Raw genomic sequence first — 20,138 nt, forward strand, 5'->3', positions numbered from 1 at the left:
GGATTACTTAGCTGGATTACACTGACTTCACTTTATGGATCAAAACAAAGAGAAAATCCTAGCTTGAGTGAAGATATGCAGTTAAATCAGTGCCATGCAAAGATGCATTCTAAGTTTCCATGAACTGTCAAGAAAATGGATTAAATACAACTTCAGAGCAGTGCCTAATGAAAGATTTTTGCATGCTATTGCTTTCCATGATCTTCAACATATGGTTATTGAAAATCAGATTGCTTTGTTCCTTTCCTATAACACAGATTTATGATTATGTTTGTTTTCCCTTCTCTTCTAGAGCAGAACTTTCAATGCAAAAAGTCATGAAAAAAGAATCTTGCTGTTAGAGTGTTACAGGCTCCAGGCAGCAACTCCCTCTTCTCCTGCAGGCATCCCAGGACAGCTTGTACTTATCTCAATCACCAGTGTACATATGCAGCTCAAACCAAGGCTGTGAGGAACTTGGCAGCCTTTACCATCACAGGCTTGTCACTCCCAGAATTTTGCTGCTTGCTGACCTGCATTATAACACAAAAGAAGCAGCCAGAAATGCCTAATTTTGACTTAAGGGTCACAAACATGTGAAAATCACAAGTCTGTATGGTAAAGGTGGAACCCAGAGCCTGACCGAGACACAGATCCTGCAAAATCATTTTGTAGAAATGGGGATCTTCTGTTCCTAGGCCAAGCTTCAGGTTAGGATTGGATACCAGACTAAAGTTTGTATTCAGTCCCCTGACTGCAGCTCCTGTACAGTGCAAGGAGAGACAAAAAACCAGTACTACCACATTTAAGTAACCTTAGCAGACTTTGGGTCTTTAGTGTTTATAGCTTATGAAATAAATCTAGAAACTAAAAAAGCTTTTTTATTATTATTCTTTTTTTTTCCCATCACATTTCATTTTCTGATTTCACAGAACTGTTTCGTCTTTCACAGAGTATTCTGAGTTGGAAGAGACCCAGGACAAAGATAAAAATAGGATTTTGGTTCTTACACTTGTAAACTTTCAGTGCTGTTGCATGACCTTCAAAACTTTAACAAACCAAAGAAATTAAATAAAGAAAAAGGAATATAAAATTACAGAACCACTCCTATCACAGGTCATTAAATGCTCTTAAAACTTTCCACGAAAGGAGAGATTCTGGGAAAACATTAAGAAATAATAAACCTAGCCTCCAAATAAAAACAACAGTACTTGATTAAGATTAATCAATGCAGATATCTCAATGTTTGTTATCTGCATGGAAAGGAACAGGGAACTACAAACAGGGCTAGGAATGGAATATGATAGGATGAAAAGAAGCATAAAACCAAGGAGCTCCTATCCTAAACTGTCCCTCTGTAAAAAGAGAGAAAGCGCTTTAAGGCAGAAGTGTGTGTATGTGAATTCTTGCTACATCTGCTGCTGTGCGCTGCAGTGTACAGACACTTGGGGATCTGCCATCAAAAATAAAATGAGCAGTTTGCCAGCAACATACCGAACATTAGTGGTCTTTGACATAGCTACAGGTTTCGCTCACAACAGCACTGCCAAATGACAGCAGGGTTTTGTTCAAACACTTGCTTCACTTTCCCATTGCAGAACAACTGCCTGCTGAGCTATTGAAAATCACTCTGATAAATATCTGATAAATACCTCTGTTATAGACACACAGAAAACCCACAGGCTTTCAGTCATTAGTATGTCACTATTGGGCCTTTAATCACACACTCACTTGTCAAAACAGTTACTGTGTCAAAAGTAGAAAGAAAACGCTATGGTTTCTTGCAACCTAATACTAACCAACCCAAAACCGGAGTAAAGAGTTCCACAGTAATGCTCAGAGTGTGCTAAAAAAGGAAACTTCCAATCTAGAAACTCATCAACTTCATTGCCTTGCTTTGGTTATCATTTTACAAGCCATGAACTCTCAGATTAAGTATGATCTATTTGTTTCCATGTGGTTGAGCTTTACAGGATCACTTGAAAATACTAAAAATTGGAAAAGTAAAACTGCCTGGAGCTACTGCTAGCTTAAGAGGAACAAAATACCACCCCTCACCTAACCATGACTATATCGCAGTTCAAGTGAAAGCAGATGAACTTCTCCATCAATACACACAAAGCAGAAAAACAGGTGCCTTCTGCAGTCAGCTAAACAGCACTATAACCTTGTTAAATTGGTGATTTTAGGAGCATGATATGGTCAGAAGAGGGGGAAGAAGATCAGCATCCATGTGCAATGACCATTCAAGCACAAAATGTTAATGGCCTTCTGAAAATCACTAACAAAGAAAACTCAAGGCCAGTTCAGCCTACAGACAAGGTTCATTAGTTCACATCCAAACTGAAAGAAGTTGGCAGAACAAAATATCAGCATCTTGTCCTTGTCATTTCTAAGACAGTTGGAAGTAAAATCTTTGCCATAAAGTGATGTAAAATGATCCAAACAACTATTCTTTCCAAGTACTGCTCAGACTAGTCAGTTGTCAAAAACTGAATCAAATAAAATCAGCAACAAAGCCCCTCCCAAGAAACTCAGCTGTAGGAGATTCTCTTTCAGAATTACTAGAAAGTGTGCAAAGTGTTTGCTTGTGTTATAACAACTTTTTTCTCTTACCTAAACAAGGCTGCAACTGCTTGTCACATCTGAGTTTCAGCAGGTAAGATAACCTCTGATGAGTCACCAAATTTTGCTGTCCTTGAAATGAAATTTAACTGTGGCTGGAGAAGTAAAGGATCAAAAAGTGAAAGTTAAAAGAAAAAAAAAAACTTTGAAAACGTGGAAACAAATAGCAATGATATTTGAGAGTTGTTTCACTGCTCTTAGACTGACTAGGTTGGGTTTTTTGGACTGTGTCCTGAGGACCATTCTCTTCTCTCTCTGTGCATCTCTTCCAGACATCTGGATCTCTCATGACAAGGACAATGATTGTCTGTGCTGGAGTTGAATTCACGTGAGCCTATGACTGCCCGATCAAGTCCCAGATTGAGCGGATTAAAAATTAATGTTGGAAAACCTTGATCCCTCCCGGCCAACCTCCCAGTTTATATACTGGGCATAATGTTCTGTGGTATGGAATATCTCTTCAGCCAATTTGGGTCAGCTGTCCTGGCCAAGCTCTCTCACAGATTTTTGCCTACTCAAGGGCAGAGCCTGAGACACTGACAAGTCCCTGACTTAGAGTAAGAACTGCTCAGCGACAACTAAAACACCAGCAATATTAGCGATAACATTGATCTTATCACTGATCAGTGTTATCAACATATTTCTCATTCTAACTCTGAAACACGACACTGTACCAGCTACTAAGAAAAAATGAACTCTATCCCAGCTAAAACTAGGACAATGTCAAATTAAGTCACCTAAATTCACATTCCTGTTTCAATCAGGAATTCAGCATCACTGAAGGATTGCCCAGTCTCCCCAGACAGCAACAGAGCCAGACAAGGGCAAGACTGTCCTGTTGTCTCCTCCAGTCTATAGGGAAACTGCCAAGAACTCGAACCACAAAGTGACTCTGCCTCTCTTGAACAGTCAGCAGGGCTGATGGCATGGACCAGCCACTCTTAAGCTAATGGGAGAAGTGACATCAGAACTTTCTATTTATCTGCATCTCCAGCAGTCCAGCAAAGCAACAGCTGACATATGAAGATATCAGACAACTGGGCCTCCTGCTTTTGAAGGGAAGTTAATCAATACATCATGACTTCTGCTTTCAGAAAACAGCACCAACAGGTATATCCATCATCACTGGCTTATCACAACCAAAGAGGGATTGACCAGGACTCTTTGGCAGTCTGGGCATAAGCCAGCCACATAAACCCCTTCATTTGCCTCTATGGTGGTTGCTGCTTGCCAGCTGGGCTGCAGATTACATTTCAGCAAGATAAGAAGCCATCCTGCTTCCTACTCTTCCTTCTGATATGTGTTTTATGTCAGAAGACCTTTCCTTTTCTCACTCCACCATCCCAAGGATAGATTTATGAATCTCTACTCAAATTCTTTTTGAGGAAAAAAAAATCCTTTTGGGTTTTCAGACTACTTCCTAGAATGGGTCCAACTCATCTGCTTACAGGTTTACAATGTTTAAATATAATTTTCAATATAATTTTTCTTCCTGTCTTGGTTACTTTTTTCCTTCTGAAGCCTCTAATCAGTTACCTAAAAAGACTGCCAGCTTTATTGCATTTGCCAGGAATATTCCAGTAAGGCAACATGTAAAGATTAGGGAGTCCAAACTCACTTCTCCAAAACCTAGGAAGAAGAACTTACCTAAACTGATATGAGAAAATTGAAGTCATGGGGATTGGAACATTGGAAAAATTGTTCTGAAAGGTTTCACATTTAAAAAAGCTAAATGTTTTTTAGTGCAGCAGGCACGTCAAACAATGCAACTCTATTTCAAGGCATAGCACTGATTAGCTGCAGCTCCCATAAAACACAGTGCTGCCAAAAGTCATTCTCTAGTTACTGTTTTGATTTCCAAAGACCTTCTCCCTCTGCAATGGTAGGAACTGTCTGTGACACTAGAACAAAGGGTGTTGGTAAAACTTTTTAACATACAATGGGCTAAGTTATTGATGCTCTCTCTTAAAGTTCTCTTGAGGTATTGATTAACTTCTCATGAGGTATTGATTAACTTCTCTCTCTTAAAGTTCTTCTTTGAATACTTCTTTGATGAGGTCCACCATCATTGTGTGTACTGAGGCATATCCATTTGGCAGGTTTTTCTCTGGAAATCCAAATGTCTCCATTATAATGTCATTATAACACTGACTCTATTACGTCCATTATGCCCATTTCTGGGTCTTGTGGATATAATTCTCATTTACCCACCATCAAAATGAATATTTTCTATTTTTGCTGTTAGAGAAACCAACAAGGGAAAACAACCATGTTTCTAGCTTACTTGACAATGCAAGACCACTTGCAATATTCAGTATGTTTGATAAGATTTACAAGGAAAAAAAAAGTCACCCTTATTTCCTAAGCCTACTAAAGCAACATTTTCTATCTGGTAATTAAACATTCCTCACTTTTCTCACCGTAGAAGTGGTAAAGTCCAGTTTAACTAAGAAATAACTGATGACTGCAGACTGCCCATAAACTTGTTATCATTCCCCATGAAAAAATATTTTTCTTATGCTTTCAATGTACTACATCTCCAGGAACAAGACACCTCTTACCAAGCTATGCAAACCATTCAATAAAATCTAGTTTGTGCCAGAAGGCAGACTCCTAACAGCTTTGAAATACAGGCTCTGCTGAAGACAGTATTACCTGTTGAGCAGTGGATTAGAGCCACAAGTGATCTCATCTAAAAGGGGAAGTTACTATAGGAAAATAATACAAGCGTTTGCACAAGAAACTACAGAACGATTATTACATCATTTATATCATATGATAAATATTTGGATGCATGTACCTGTTAATATGTATATTAAGAGTAATATAGATTTTGTTAATACAAGCTCTGGCTCAACACCATGCAATGCTATTGACAGCAGAATAAGGCACAGTAAGAGTCCAAACTGGCGATAGTAGGAGGTAGTTTCTGTAAATGCTTCCTCCAACATGTAGATCAAGAGAGAATTTGCAATCCCACTGCCTGGAGGTGCTCCTAGAAGTCATCATTATACAAAATTATTTCTTTCCACACACAGCACTGCTCAAGCCTGGTACAGAGCCCTTTGAAAGGAAATGGGGTAAGGGAGGACATGCTAAGTCTAATATGAAGTGGGGGAAAAAAAAAAAAAAGAAAAAAGGTGTCTGGCCACTGCTTTTCTCAGTTGTGCTGACCCAATACAACTAGATTTGACATTTGAAGTATTTTGTTCCATCCATACCTTTCAAGAGTGGATTTTCCAAGAAAAGGCTTCATAACTTAATTTACTTAAGCAGAACCTGCCTCCCAGAAAGGACTAATGTGTACTATTTAGTCTACTTTGGCAAGTCATTAAGTATTTTCCAACAATGTATTCTGTTACTGACAAGTGACTAAAGGGTTCTCAGTGTGCCAGAGGAATGTACACACACAAAGACATGGTTCCTCCTCTGCTAGGATTTAATGGTTCTAAAAACTGAACAGTAACACAGTCCGGAAAAATGCAAAAACAGTTTCCAGTGCTAGATTACTCTATCATCAGCTTCCAGTCAGATATCTACAACAACTGATTTTGCAGTTTTAGCATTAAGTATCTTCTCCAGCCATCAGCAAAACAAGATGAAACAAAAATGCAAACTGTAGAAGCCATTTCCAGTAGATAAACTCCTTGCTAGCTCTCTCCTGCCTGCTGCTAAGTCAGCCTTCTATCTAGAGGAAAGACCTTTGTGATTTTTTTCCTGCTTTGGTATTATGCTGGAAACAATGGCCTTTTTGTTCTATGGCAAGACGACAGGAGCCGAAGCTCCGTGCACAATTGTGTGATCATCGCGCGGCCCCGTGTCCCAACCTTTGCGAAACACAGCAGGCACAAAGCTATCCAGCTGACTAATGAGAGGATCCAAGGGAAACAATGAACAAAATTGTCACTTCCAACAATGCAGAAGGCCACTTCAGAATTCCCACAATCTCTTGCCAATTTTTCCTTCCTTGTGCAATTTCCTACATCAAATAACAACTGTCAGTTTTGACCGCTTAAATGATTAATTATTCTGATAAATATTCTTAAGAGAAATGAGAACAGTGACCTAGACCTGGAACATTTGTTTGCCATAATAATCATAACTCTATGTCCCTGAACATGAAGGAGGGTCTGAGACACTGAGGCTCCAAAAACCCAGATGCTGCCCTGCTTGGCATCTCTGAGGTAGGTCCAACATACAAAAGCCCAGCTCCAGGTCATGTAGTCCCCATGGAGGACACCTGTGTAACAAAACTAACCTACAAGTCAAGGCAGAAGTATTATTCCAGAAGTGGAGACGCTTTTCTGGAAGTCTTTTTGCCTGGTTAAATTACAACTAGAGCCTTCTGGGTGCACAACAGTAGAGGCTGCGCAGATTTTCAAGTGGTTTACAGCTGTGCCTCTTGTCTGCAGCATCAAAGAATTTCAGTTCACTGTCTCACCCCACCACACTAGCAGATATAATGGTTATGCGCTGTGCTTGTGTTTTTTCAGTGGGTTAGAGACACACAAGCAAGCAGGAAATTTTCATTGTGCTCATTCATAAGAGTAAGTGATTCCACTTGTAAAACAGTAAAGGAAGAAGCAGATGATGTCCACCCTTAGACAACTTTTCACTATTTCTGCAATTCTGCAATTAATTGAGCAAATGTAGGAGGAGGGCAGCAAAGAGCTGCTATGACCCCTACTCCTTGACTTTGCAAGAGTAACCTCCTCATCATGCTTAGTGGTAAAACTCTTCACCACAATTACAAGTCTTATCCGAAAAGTGCATCTGTTACTTAGAGATAATCCCATTATTTAGTCATGGTCTGTTTTGCACATGGCTACCAATCATGCTAAATCCTGCATATTCCATTCAGCAAAGCCATGCAGATTAAATGGCCAATGAGAAACCCAAATATACTATGAAAAGGAGTGGCTTGCTTCAACTCACCCTGCTCAAATTTGATGGCTCAGGTCCTAAGAATCCAAAGTAGTCTCTACATCGAATGCTAGGAAAGAGAAGATTAATCCTAAACTGAGTACAGCTCTCACCCAAACTCAGTCTCACTGTCCTTTGAACTCCACACTGTATTCATCGTTTCTGGGGGGCTGAGGGTGGTTGTGTGCCTCTTCTATCATTCTTGGGACAAAAAACCCCCCAAAAACAGAAGGAAGCAGTTGGTATCATAAGTATTTCCTTTGCAACTCATTTCTTTCCATTGCAGTACTCCTGCCCTGCAAGACATTGGCAGAATTTTTTGAGGTAATAAAACCTCATTCCATATTCAGGAAGAGTTCCTTAATTTTCTTCAAATTATAATAAAATGATAGAGGGTGTTCTGTAATGCATTTACTCAACTAAAAATAGACTTTGACCCACCTGGCAAAACTAACAAACAACAAACAGAAAAAAATCACCCAAAAATTGTTAAAGAAAAAATGGTAACATATTATATTCCAAGTTATTCTATAATACTACACAATATATGTTTATGAGTTAGAATAATAGATACTATGATAATATAGTGATATATCATGATGATAACGAAATTGTAAAATACTTTGGTTTTAAATTTTAACATCCAGTTATTCTGCAGAGCCTCATCCAACCTGACCTTTAATGTTTCCAGTGATGGGGAATCCACCACCTCTTTGGGAAACCTATGACACTTTCACCACCCGCACAGTAAACAACTTCTTCCTTCTAGCTAGTCTAAATCAACCCACCTTTAGTCTGAAACAATTAACCCTTGTCCTAACAGAACAGGCCCTTCTAAAACGTCTGTTACCATCAGAGAGAAGATGCACATGTGGATGTAGAGATGGATGTGACACGAAGCAGGAGGCGGCTGCATGAGCTGAATCCTGAGCCTAAGGATGTCGGTTTGCAGAGTCCTTCACCCACTACACAAGTGTCACATTTTATTTTGTGTCATTATTTCAATGAAGTCCAAACACGGCACATAACTGTCAGAGTTGGCAGTGGAAGCTGCAGTGTCCTTTGTACAAGGACTATTAAGTCAGTTTAACTGCTGCCTGCTAAAGAAAAAAATTAGACTCCTTATATCATCCCATGTAAGTCAAATGTCAACATGTCAAAAAAAGCCAGAAAGGCTTTCCAGTTTCACCAAAACTTCATGTTCCACACTCACATGCAAGGACGACAGAAAGGTTTACCAAAACCCAAAAGTTGTATGGTTAGAGGAGGAACAGATGAAAAAAAAACCAAAAAATGGAGGCTACTAAACATGATCTTTCACTTCAAAGTCTTCTCCCCATCTGACTATCCCTGGGTTACAGCAGTCATTTTACGAAGCTGTGACTGCTAGAGATGTGCTGCAAAGTATTTGTAGTGCTGGTGATGTTAGCCTGTGCTGATACACCGTCATCTTCCAAACAGCACGAAGCAGTTCTGACAACTCATGACATACTTTCATTTGTACTATCCAATTGCAAGGGTTTCTCTCAGGCTTATCAGCCTAAAAGTTAGTGGTCTGACTGTTCTGCATTGGATCCCTGAGCACACCAGCTGTAGCACTTAACCACTGTAGTCTAATAGACAAAGCAATAGAAGGGAGTTGGCAGGCAAAAACAAAAATGTGATTTTATGGGCTAGCATATACCCACAAAAACAGTGGTGGAACACAAGCCCAATCAATATAGGACCATAGGGACCCCTGTTTATGTAACGTGAAGCCAGAACACATTAAACTCTTAAGTTCTTTCCAGTGTTAGAGGTTTGCAGCATGCTTTGCACAGACTTTGGAACAGTATCTCATCTACTTTGCCAGCAAAAACATTACAGATGGAACTGTCAGATCTTCTTGTTTAGTGGCGCCTGCTTTTCTAACACGTGACTTTTTTAAATAACAACTGTCACTCATCAGATAAGCTCAATGTGTTTTCCAGCACCTGCAAAAATGCTTTGAGGACAAAGAATAGATTTCAACAACTGACAAACTACAAAGTGCCCTACAAAAAACCATTCTAGGCTGTTTTAAACTTCATGCTTTTCACTACTATAATTCTGGTTTATTGTATACTTGTAGGATCTGCCACTGCAAGGATCTGTTGTAGATTTGCTGGTTACTTGCACCCATTTTGCTATTTCTTCATTTTTTCACAGTTGAGCAAACAGTGGGCATGGAGATAAGATCATCCTAGAGATAAATTTGGTGTGCATATGGTGTAAAAATGGCTAACAGCAAGCTTAAGACTCCTGTCCTACAAGTCTCATTCATAATTATTTCCTCATACCAATCAGGATTCAGAGAAGGCTTAAGGATACTTTCAGTCATGTCAGCGGGAACAGAAGAAAGCCAGCACAAGGTGTATTTGAAAGGCAGCCTTGGAAGCAGGACAACATGAATTTTCACTGGGATCAAATCCCAAAACCAAATGCTGAAAAAGAGTTCAAACTCAGAGTCTGGCTCCTGCTACTTTTCTCACTTGTCCTTAGGAGTGATGACTAAAAATCATTACTATAGAGTATTGCATAAAGCATAAAGAATACTTTAAGTACAATGCTATTTCAAAAACACCCAAAACAAAACAAAAACAAAAAACCAAAAAAAAAACCCCAAAAACAAACAAACAAAAAAATCAAACATCCAAATGCACTAATTTCATAATAAAGAAACCATAAAAGAATGCTGCAGTCACACATGCAGAGAAGGAGTTAATAAATACAGCACAACCAAGTTTTTGGGGGTCTCCCAAAATTTCCTGGGAAGTTGCAGAAAATCACTGCTACCAAATAAAATCAGCTAACAATTAATTTTAGACCATAAACTTTCCATTACAAAAACATCAGTAACAAATGCTATAAAAAATCCCTCTCAAGAAAACTTAGCAAAGCTGTAGTTAATCAGAATACCAGGAAGGAAAAAAGCAAACTTGGAAGACTGACATTGGCACAACCCTTGCTGATAAAAAGGAAGAAGCAGGAAGCAGACAGCTCATGTGATATGGCTTAAGCCACACATACAAAGACTTAAAGATGTACAAGCAGAAAAGTTAGTATGAAGAAGATACATCACACAAGTAAAAGAACAGCATTTATAGAAGGGCTTGGTCATAACAGGAATTTTGGAGGTTTTGTGATTTAGTTGGTTGTTCCTGTGGAAGGCATGTTTTTGCTAATTTTGTCTGGTTGAACTACAAGAAATTATTTCACAGTTCCTGCTTTGCTACAGGTGCAGAATCAAGATGGGAAACTGTATTTTTCTTGTAAACCTAGAAGCCTTTAAAGAAGGCCATTAAAAAAGGTAAGTATTACAAGGTTATTCCTTTAAAAAGCTTTTCTAATGGCAAGCTACATTGACTGTCCATATTTAATTTAGGGAGGGATATTAAAAAGATGATGTTACTTGCCGAGGCATTTCAATCTTTCCATGTTCAGTCTAGACTTTGATGCATTAGAAAAAATATTACCATTTGCCAAAACCCCCAATGGCAATTGCTATAGCCATTATTAGAAGCAACTAAACCAAATTTAATGTCATCCACTTCTCTCAAAAGAGGTAGTGTTTAGCAATATAGACCTGAAATCTACTCAACAAATGTAGTTTTCCTACATCTATTCTAACTCTAGAATTGAAAGAAAACTGTATCAACATGTTTCTGTAACAGATAATGATTTAATAGGAAGCAACTGCTGACAGGGTTCATTAGATGCTTACATCTAATTAACTACACACACTAGTCAACACTTTGCTCAAGCATTCAGTATTAATCTCCATTGCTGGCTAATAAGGGCCTATATGCATATATATCCACATTTATATAAACATGTGGCGTTAAATATGATACTGTCAGTCTCCTTTAAGAGAAGAGTTTAAGTTTGTCACTTCACTCCATGTTTCTTGCAGATGTCTTTGAATAAGTGGTTTCTACCATATTGTTGGGGAGACCTTCTTTCCTAGGGGTGGTGGTTGCTTTTGTTTTTTAAGACTGTTCATTCCATCAAGATAATGTTGAGAAACTCCATTCTGTGGAAAATACACATGACAACCTAAACAGAAAGAGACTGATCTCCCCTATATTGTACAGCAAAAAGGCAGCAACAGCAAAATCACACATCACCTGTTACTCACCCTGAATGATGGTTTTCTATTCTAATCTTTAACCAGCAACACAAAGTATTTGCTTTCTTGCAATACTGCATTGCATGAACTCAGTGTCCTTGCTTCCCCTGAGGTTAAATGTAACACGTACCTGGTTGGCAAAAGATACTCAGAGGAGATTCCTATGAGATTTCCATTTCAACTAACTGAATTTAAAATGTTAAACTATGCTGCCTTTACTTTTTGTAATGGAAGCTGGAAAGTTTCAGTAACCCACAAAGCATTTCCTGAAGGCCCAAACCACTGAAGCTTTATGAATTATGAGATCTGTCAGATCTAAAATGTTCCTGAACATTGCAGCTTGACAGTGTGGCAAGTGAGTGATTACATGTCCAAGAAGGCACTACAGCAGCTGCTCTGCCAAGTCCTAAGGTCCTAAAAGTATTACTCACAATGCCATGGGAACGTGATGCTCTTAGGCAACCAAGTGCCCATTTTGCTCTAAGGACACAAACACAGGGCAAGGTCACAGAAGAGGAAGGAAGGACAGCACAGACCTATTCCTTCAGCTGCACAAAAGGCAGCAGAGGCAGTGAAAATGGGAAAAACACTCAAAGCCATGGCTGAAGTCTGTCAACCAAGAGGCTCAGAGTTATCTTACTGATGATAAGATCAGGAATTACCCATGAATACTGGTAGCTTCTGCAATTGCCTTCCTTAAAGTACACTAGATTTCTAACCTACTCCTTCTCTGATAAAAGTATGGGTTTGACGATGGGCTTTATTTGTGGGTTTTTTTCTCATTTGGATTGGTTATTTTCAGGGAGAGGGGGACTTCTTGTTTGTTTTCAGCTCATTTAGTAGGTTTGGTGGGGATTTCTTTGGTGTTGTTATGAGTCTTGGAAGACAGACCTATAGTCAGGAAGGAAAATAAGAAGTCTTAGGGTCAGTCTAGATAATACTTCATAAAAATACTGAGAAAGCCCCATTCTTTTGTAAGAAAACAGAAATTAAAGTGTGTTTGCAAATTGTCATCACAGCACACATTTCTGTGGGAATGAACAAAGCCTAACATCCTATGACATTTAAATTTTCATCCTCTTTCCTGTGCAAAAGGCAGCAGAAAAGTTATCCCTTTAAGTACAGAGGTAATTTTTGGGGTATGGGTATGTTTTCATATATGCAAATAGATTTTTCAGCTATGGAAAAGGACACATGTAGTATTCAATTTTTGCTTCATTAGTTTTTCCTTCTTTTCTCCTGTTCTCATATAAATCAGTTCCTGACTGCCTCCACTGTGTCAAAAGAAGACAGGCAGATATGTTAATGATCTGACTACCAGAAAATTAAGTCAGTGGAATGTTTGGTTTTGTTTTTTTTTTTTTTTTCCTTTACAAATGGTTTGAGAATCATTGAATCACTGATACCTGGGTTACCCTGTTCTGTGTCAAAGGAAGGACAGAAAACTGTCTTTTCAGCATATGTGTTTACATGAGACATTGGCAAGACAGAGATGCTCTAATTCCTCTCCCCTCCCTTTCTGGTCTCAAGTCTTGGCCACTGCCTGATAAAAAACATATGAAAGAAGCAATGCAACAAGAAAAAAAATTCACATTCCAAGCATTAACATCACATATGCTGAGCACCAGACTCAATTATAGTTTTAAAATTCATTACAGATGTAGCTTAAACCAAATGGGTGCAAGATGTACAGTCAGATATGAATCTACAGACAAGTGTTAGGAAATAGCTGGCAGAGGACAGGCTATGTTGCTTGCATTTTGCCAACCCAAATCTTCTCCTCTTTCTCTCCACCCCTCTCTCCCTTTAGGAGTTTTGGCAGCAGTGTCTCAATCTCTTCAAATTACTCTTCTAATTGGGTATTTCCATGGAAACAGACTAGAAGACACAGTACCTCTCCATTAAAGAACTATAAAAACAAGAGGTGTACCATGAGAAAACAAAAAGGATGAAGAAGAATAATATCATGGAAAAAGTTCTTACCAACAATAAGGAACTGTACAGCCTTTAAACAGTTTAAAAGCACAAGGCAAACCAGGACCACACTGATGCTGCCAAGTTACCACACAACCAGCCGTGACTGTGCGAGGATGGCTTTCGTCTGGAGCAGCAAGCATTGTGCTGTTTTTCACATAAAAATCTCTCCAGGCCTCAAGTGCCTGTGCCAGTGGCCTGATGTAGTCTATGTCTGATCATATTTCTCTATAACCCAAGATAAAATTCTCTTGCAACCTCATCCTCTGCATCCATATCCTTTGACAGCCAGTGCACTTAGCGTGATCTCAGAAGGCAGATTTCCTGATCCAGTGGAGCATTCCAAGGGGAAGAGCAGAAAATGCCAGTGCACCTAGACTGTGCACCACTCCTCGATAAGGTTGCATAGATTAGCTCTTTGATTGGTATATTCTGTATAGTCATGTAGGTTTTGTAAATTGTTGGGAAAGCTTACCGAATTCAGCCCCCAACCCAAACTGGCTGAGTACACTCTGGTGACAGCCACCAAGAAGCTGCAGCACCACACCAAGAAAACAGGCTGTGCTGATACCCAACAAGGGAGTAAAAGATGGACCATTTGTGCTCCGTCCTATGCCTGCCTTCTGCAGGGGAAGACCTGGCATTGTTCAACCTCTTAAGGAAGGCAGGGAGTTGACCCTGGCTATGTGCCAGATGCTCACTTAAGCTACTCTATCACTTGTCCTCAACAGGGCAAGGGAGAGAAAATCTAATCAAAGGCTCATGGGTTGAGATGAGGGCAGGGAGAAGAGCTCACTCACCAACTACTGTCATGGGCAAAACAGACTTGACTTGGAGAAACTGGCTTAAGTAATTACCAGTCAGAGTAGGATAATGTGAAATGAAACCAAATCTCAAAATACACCTTCCCCCAAACCCTCTTTTTCCTGGGCTCAACTTCACTCCTGATTTTTCTACCTCCAGATCTCCAGCAGCACAGGGGAATGGGTAATGGGCGTTTCAGTCATTTCATCATCCATTGTCTCTGTCATTGCTTTCTCCTCAGGGAGAGGACTCCTCACACTCCTCCTCTGCTTCACTCTGGGCTCCCTTCCATGGGAAACATCCTCCACAAACTTCCGGAACACTTTCTCCCTTTCCTTTACTGGTGTCTGCAGGGCTCTTTCTCTCACATCTTCTCATTCCTCTCTCCTGGCTGATGTTGTGCCGTAATTTTTTCCCCTTTGTAAATATGTTATCTCAGAGGCGCTTCCACTGCCACTGATGTGCTCAGCCTTGGCCAGTGGTGGGTCTGTTTCAAAGCTGGCTGGCTCTGGCTCTGTTGGACATGGCAGAAGCTCCTGATGGTTCTCAAAGAAGCCACCCCAATAGCCACTGGCTACCAAAACCTGATCACACAAACCCAGTATAGGGAGTAATCACCTCACAGAATTTAGACTTAATTTAGTACTATCCTGTCCTTGATATTGAAAAAAAATTAAGTCTATTACAAAATCCTACATCTCAGCAATGTCAGGTCACCGAGTCTGATCACCCAGCCCACCATTTTAGCCCAAGATGAATGGGGGAAATCAGCAACAGACTTTCCATCACTTCAGATGCTGAGTCTATTGTGAATCAATTAAAAGGCACTGCCCACTAGTAAAGGAATTTCATAGCAGCCTCAACTGCAAAAGAAAGTACATTCAAGATTTAATTAATATAAAGTTAGTTGTTGGGTAACTTTTTCCAAAGTGCTGCTAGAAATAGAGGGCATCACCAGCAGCTGCTGCTCAGCTGTGTGAGGCAACAGAACCTCACACAGCTGAGCACTGGAGTAACAAAGCAGAATTTGTCAATATATTTAGGGAGGGTTGATGAAGAATTCCACTTTTATTCTAAGCAAGTTAGTAATTTATGGTACCTTCTTAAAAAGGAACATATTCATTTCCAGCAATCAACAAATAAAGATAGAATGTACTAAATCCTTGACATTAACAAGTGGTGCTTAGCACTAATCAGAGATTTTTAACCTCGAAACATAAATCTGAAATCCAGTGATAGTTTTATGCAATGATAGCAGAGAGCAGTGAAACAATGAAGTACTTTTGTTCAAGATCATGTTTCAGGTTGGATTTTGGTAGAAAAACTTGTTAAAAGCTGCACTGAAGACTGCTGTACTTATCAGTCTACTGGCTTTTAAACAATATAATAGTTAACCTAATCTGATCTCTCTGTTGCCAGGGCCTAAGAGCTAAAACACAGGTCAGGGCAGACAACAATAGGTCATGAAGGAAATAAAACATTAAAAAAGGTGGCCAGCTGCCAACTGTGCCTTGGCATGAGGAGCTTATTCTTCACCCCCATGCTACTCCACCTTTCCCAAATAATTCTCTTAAAGAGGACAGTGAAATTTGACATGTGATCAGAGTTGATAAGCCACTCCATAATTACAGTGCTGTCCACACCACTTTTCCTCTAAGCTATAACCTACACCTCCTTCCTCCCCACCCAAAGTTTCTCTACTACATTCAAAAATACAGCAACAGAGGTATTTGGTAGTTTTTCTGGGATCCCCCTACTTAGATGAACACCAGTTTGTCTCCCTGAAGGGATATTTATCCATGACAGCCTGAGATACACAGTATTGTGGCAGTAGCCCTGGCACCAGAAAGCAGCATCCTTTAGATTCATCCAGCAAGCAGAAATCCCACACGAGAGGTATGTGACCCTAGGAACACAGGAAAGAACAACACTTTTTTCTTTTTTTCTTTAGTCTCCTTTTGGAGCATATATGATCATAAATCCATGCATAAACAGAGGTATTTATAAGAACACTGTCACCTCAGCTCTTCAGCTACTCTTGACTGGGGAGAGGCTTACTTATATGATAGCCTTTTGATGAAGAAATGCAGAGAAGGATTAGGGGAACAAAAATAATTTAAGCGATCTTTTACAGAGCCCTGCATACTCACCAATCATGTTAGGGAAAAGATTCACCAAATTTCAAGACAGAGAGAACTTTCAAAATTAGGAAAGACTTCTTTTATTCCCCAACTAAATACATTATGTGTGACCAGACAAGTTCATCTTCTATAACAGTGCTACAAGGAGCCCTTATTTTCATCAGTTTCTTGATCACTCGTCCTAATTTCCCCAGTGTACTGAGAACTCAAGTTCCTAACATCTGGAGTTCTTGTCTTCATACTGCAATCTATTTGGAAAGAAAAAAGCTGAAAACAAAACCCCAAATAAGACTCTTATTATTTGTTTTTAAAGTAATTATATTAGTCCTTTAGGTTTGATAATATTCTCCTTCAATGCTCAAGGAAAATCAGCGGCAAAAAAAAAGTATGTATCAAGGAAAAATCTTCTGGTTCTCATTAACACGAGGGAAAACACCTGGAATTTGAATAGAATTAAGATAAATATCAATTTCCTTTAAACAGATATGAAAAAAACATGTTACTTGAGAAGAGGAGAGTGATGCAGACTGATTCCTTACTTGAACTGACTTTTAATAGCCTGTAAGCTTGCTGCTGAGCAGGGCAACATGATTTCATGAAGCTTTGTGCAGCCTCACAAAGATGAGAGAAACAACAGGAGCTCACAATGCTCAGAGCAGACATAAAGTGAAGCCTTCCAGGACTCCCACTCAGGCAGAGGGCCAAAGTCATACCTAGATACAACACTGAGTAGGCTACTGATTTACTACAAAGTCAACTGGGTTCACTGTCTAGAAAAATGAATGTTTGCATGCACGTTCCAGAAAATATGAGCTATTTCCAATGTAGAAAACAGTTCCCATATTACCCAACTCTCATTTACACACAATAGAAGTAATTTTTGCTGCCCCCATGCTGGACAGCTGCAGTATATCATTGCCATTTTCCATCTCAACCCTAGACAGAAAGCAGAAATACTTCTGGTGCGCACTCTCTAACAATTATTTTAAAAGGGGAGAAAAGAAAATTACCTACATAATAAATTAATGCTGCACATTACTCAGCAGCACACTGGAACAAAGGAGAGGAAATTGAAGAATCATGTTCCTTCCAACACTGCTGCAAAATGCTACCTGTCATAACACTCCCTTCCATGCGCACCTTCTGCTGTTCCTGCCCAGAACAACATGGGACAGTTTTCAATTCCATAATTTTGAAGGAGATCTATAGCTACATACAGACTGTCCCTATTTCCCTGCTTACATCATTTGCAGTTATGGACTTTACATTTTCTTGACACCTCTGCACATCTTCTCACTTCCTTGGAAAAAAAATAATGGAGGAACAAGCAACAGAAAGGAAAAGGTTCCATTTGTCCAGGTTACTTCTCATTAAGCCAACAATAGGTGGCCCCTTGGACAATGCCAAATCTGGAATAGGATTTGACACCACTTGGTGCATCTTCACAATATTCCCAAACAAGTAATTAATTCTGGTCTATTATTTAAGACACAGTCAATATTCTTAGACATCTTGCAACAGGTGAGATGCTTTAGCAAATATTTAATAAACAATTAAACAGAGAAATTAAATTAATACATGCAAATTTTAAACACTGAACTTTACTGTGTATTGAAGGTTGTTTGATTCATCAGGTCTAGCAAATCATCAGAGCTGCAACAAAATTTGACAGCCCCTGCCTTGCTAAGTGCCAGAAGTCATTTGCTTAACAGCTCTTGTGCACTGAGTTGTATTATACTTATTCAAGAGAACTGAAGAGTACTGGATGTGCTATACAGTGTGTTTATTTGTTTCTAAAATGCATTGATGACATACTGTGTGCATTCCAAGCCCTATATAATTATCATTCAGAGCAGTGTGATAATCCAGCCTGGCTAAGATCAAAAGAGTTTGGGCTTTATAGTAAGGCATGGTTATTGCTGAGGCAATGCAAATGAAGAGAAATAAATACCATGTATTACCAACTCAGATTTCAGGTCAGATATGTACCACTGCATTTCTTTTACACCAACTTATGTAATTATCAATAACAAACTTTGATGAAGCCTTTTTTTAATCACATGAAATTGCAGCTAAGGTGTTATTAAAAAAATAATAAAAATCTCACTGCAATTGTTCCACAGGTTTACAATGCCTGGAAGTATTGTGGACACATTAAACCAGACAGAGCACCTTCCATGGACAGTTTTTCCATCACAACAAATGCAGGCATATTCCCACTGAGATATGGCAACCTACACTCCTCAAATCACACCCCTGAGCAATCCTGGACACATGCAAGTAAAATCTATCCACAGTTCTACTCAGCATTTAGTATTTCCCATCCATCTGGATAAAAGAATCCTTTGCTCTCCTAAACTGTATAGGAATTGCTTTTCATATTTTGATAATCTCAGGAGCAGAATGGTAAAAAACAAGGTACTGGTGAAGAAGTAAACAAAACCCATTGTTACCTGCAGGATTTCTATCAACTCCTTTGCTTTTTGTTATTTCCTTTCATTGCTGACCTTTTGATTCCTTCTTTTCTGGCCAGCCCACGACAGCTTAAGCCATACACTTCTCCCACTCTTCTGTTAAGCTAAAAACACAAATTAGTACTTCACCACAGTGAGAAGAATAGAGAACAAAACAAAAGCACATGTACATAAGCAGGTTAAGGAGAATCCGCCATTTAAAAATTAACTCCCAGTTTCATATACATTTTCCTTGTTGGCTGGTGGCAAAACTCACCCACAAGAATGGGTGAACAGTTGGGTAGTTATTTTATCTTGGGCTCCTGTAGGCATGACCACCGGTGCTGGCAATGCTACAAAGTTTACTCAGCACAGGGTTGTTTGGTGGCATTTAATAATCATTTGCTTTACAGAAAGAAAACAAAGCCTATCACCAGGGGACAACGTACCAAACCCTCAGATAGGCCACAAACAATCACTGAACTAATCTAGTTTATCCTAAATCACAATAAAATTGCTTAGATTTCACTAGGATTTTTACAGAAGGGATTCTTCCTGTAGGAAGAATGGGCATTGAGTTTGGACAGGGCTTAACCAGCAGCATCCCCAGAGGAAGGGTTGTGAGAACAGCTGCAGCTACATTTGTGTCCAAAGCTAAATATCAAGCTTGAAGCTTGTATAAATAATTTATGGAAATGGGTGGAGGGATTTCCTATTTGAGAATTTTACAGAGAACCTGAGTATTTTCTTAAAACAATTGCATTTTAAAAGCCTGCAATTATTGTGTGTGTGTAGAACAGTGTCATTTCAATCCTCTAACCAACTTTGAATGACTCAGCCTGGTACCTTATGCAACAAGTTGTTGCCAAACCTCTGAAAGGACCATGCGCTTTCCAAGAGAAAGAAAAATGGCTGGGCAGGGTGGGGATGAACAGATTCCTTCATTTCCCCAGAAGGAACTGAAGAACAACATCAAGCACATGGTGCCTTATCAAATCCAATTTAATATTTTTCTAGTAAGGAAGGTGTCTCTTCATCTGACTAACAGCAAATATAAACCAGTACCTGCCATACTTTCAGTGATTCCTCTAA

General features: G+C 39.3%; 1 protein-coding gene across 2 annotated transcripts in view; it reads right to left on the reverse strand.

Moving 5' to 3' along the window:
* The window catches only part of FBXL7 (F-box and leucine rich repeat protein 7), a 172,651-nt gene that overhangs the window by 65,615 nt on the left and 86,898 nt on the right, over window positions 1-20,138 (reverse strand). Inside the window, exon 2 of one of the 2 annotated variants that reach the window (XM_030969999.1) lies at window positions 19,047-19,171. The exons of the other annotated variant lie outside the window; for it this stretch is intronic. The gene's annotated coding sequence lies outside the window, so the exon portion shown is untranslated. The remainder of the gene's footprint in view (window positions 1-19,046; window positions 19,172-20,138) is intronic. 2 annotated transcript variants of the gene reach the window in all.

The sequence above is a fragment of the Camarhynchus parvulus genome, chromosome 2 (assembly GCF_901933205.1).
Source record: "Camarhynchus parvulus chromosome 2, STF_HiC, whole genome shotgun sequence".
Taxonomy (NCBI): domain Eukaryota; kingdom Metazoa; phylum Chordata; class Aves; order Passeriformes; family Thraupidae; genus Camarhynchus; species Camarhynchus parvulus.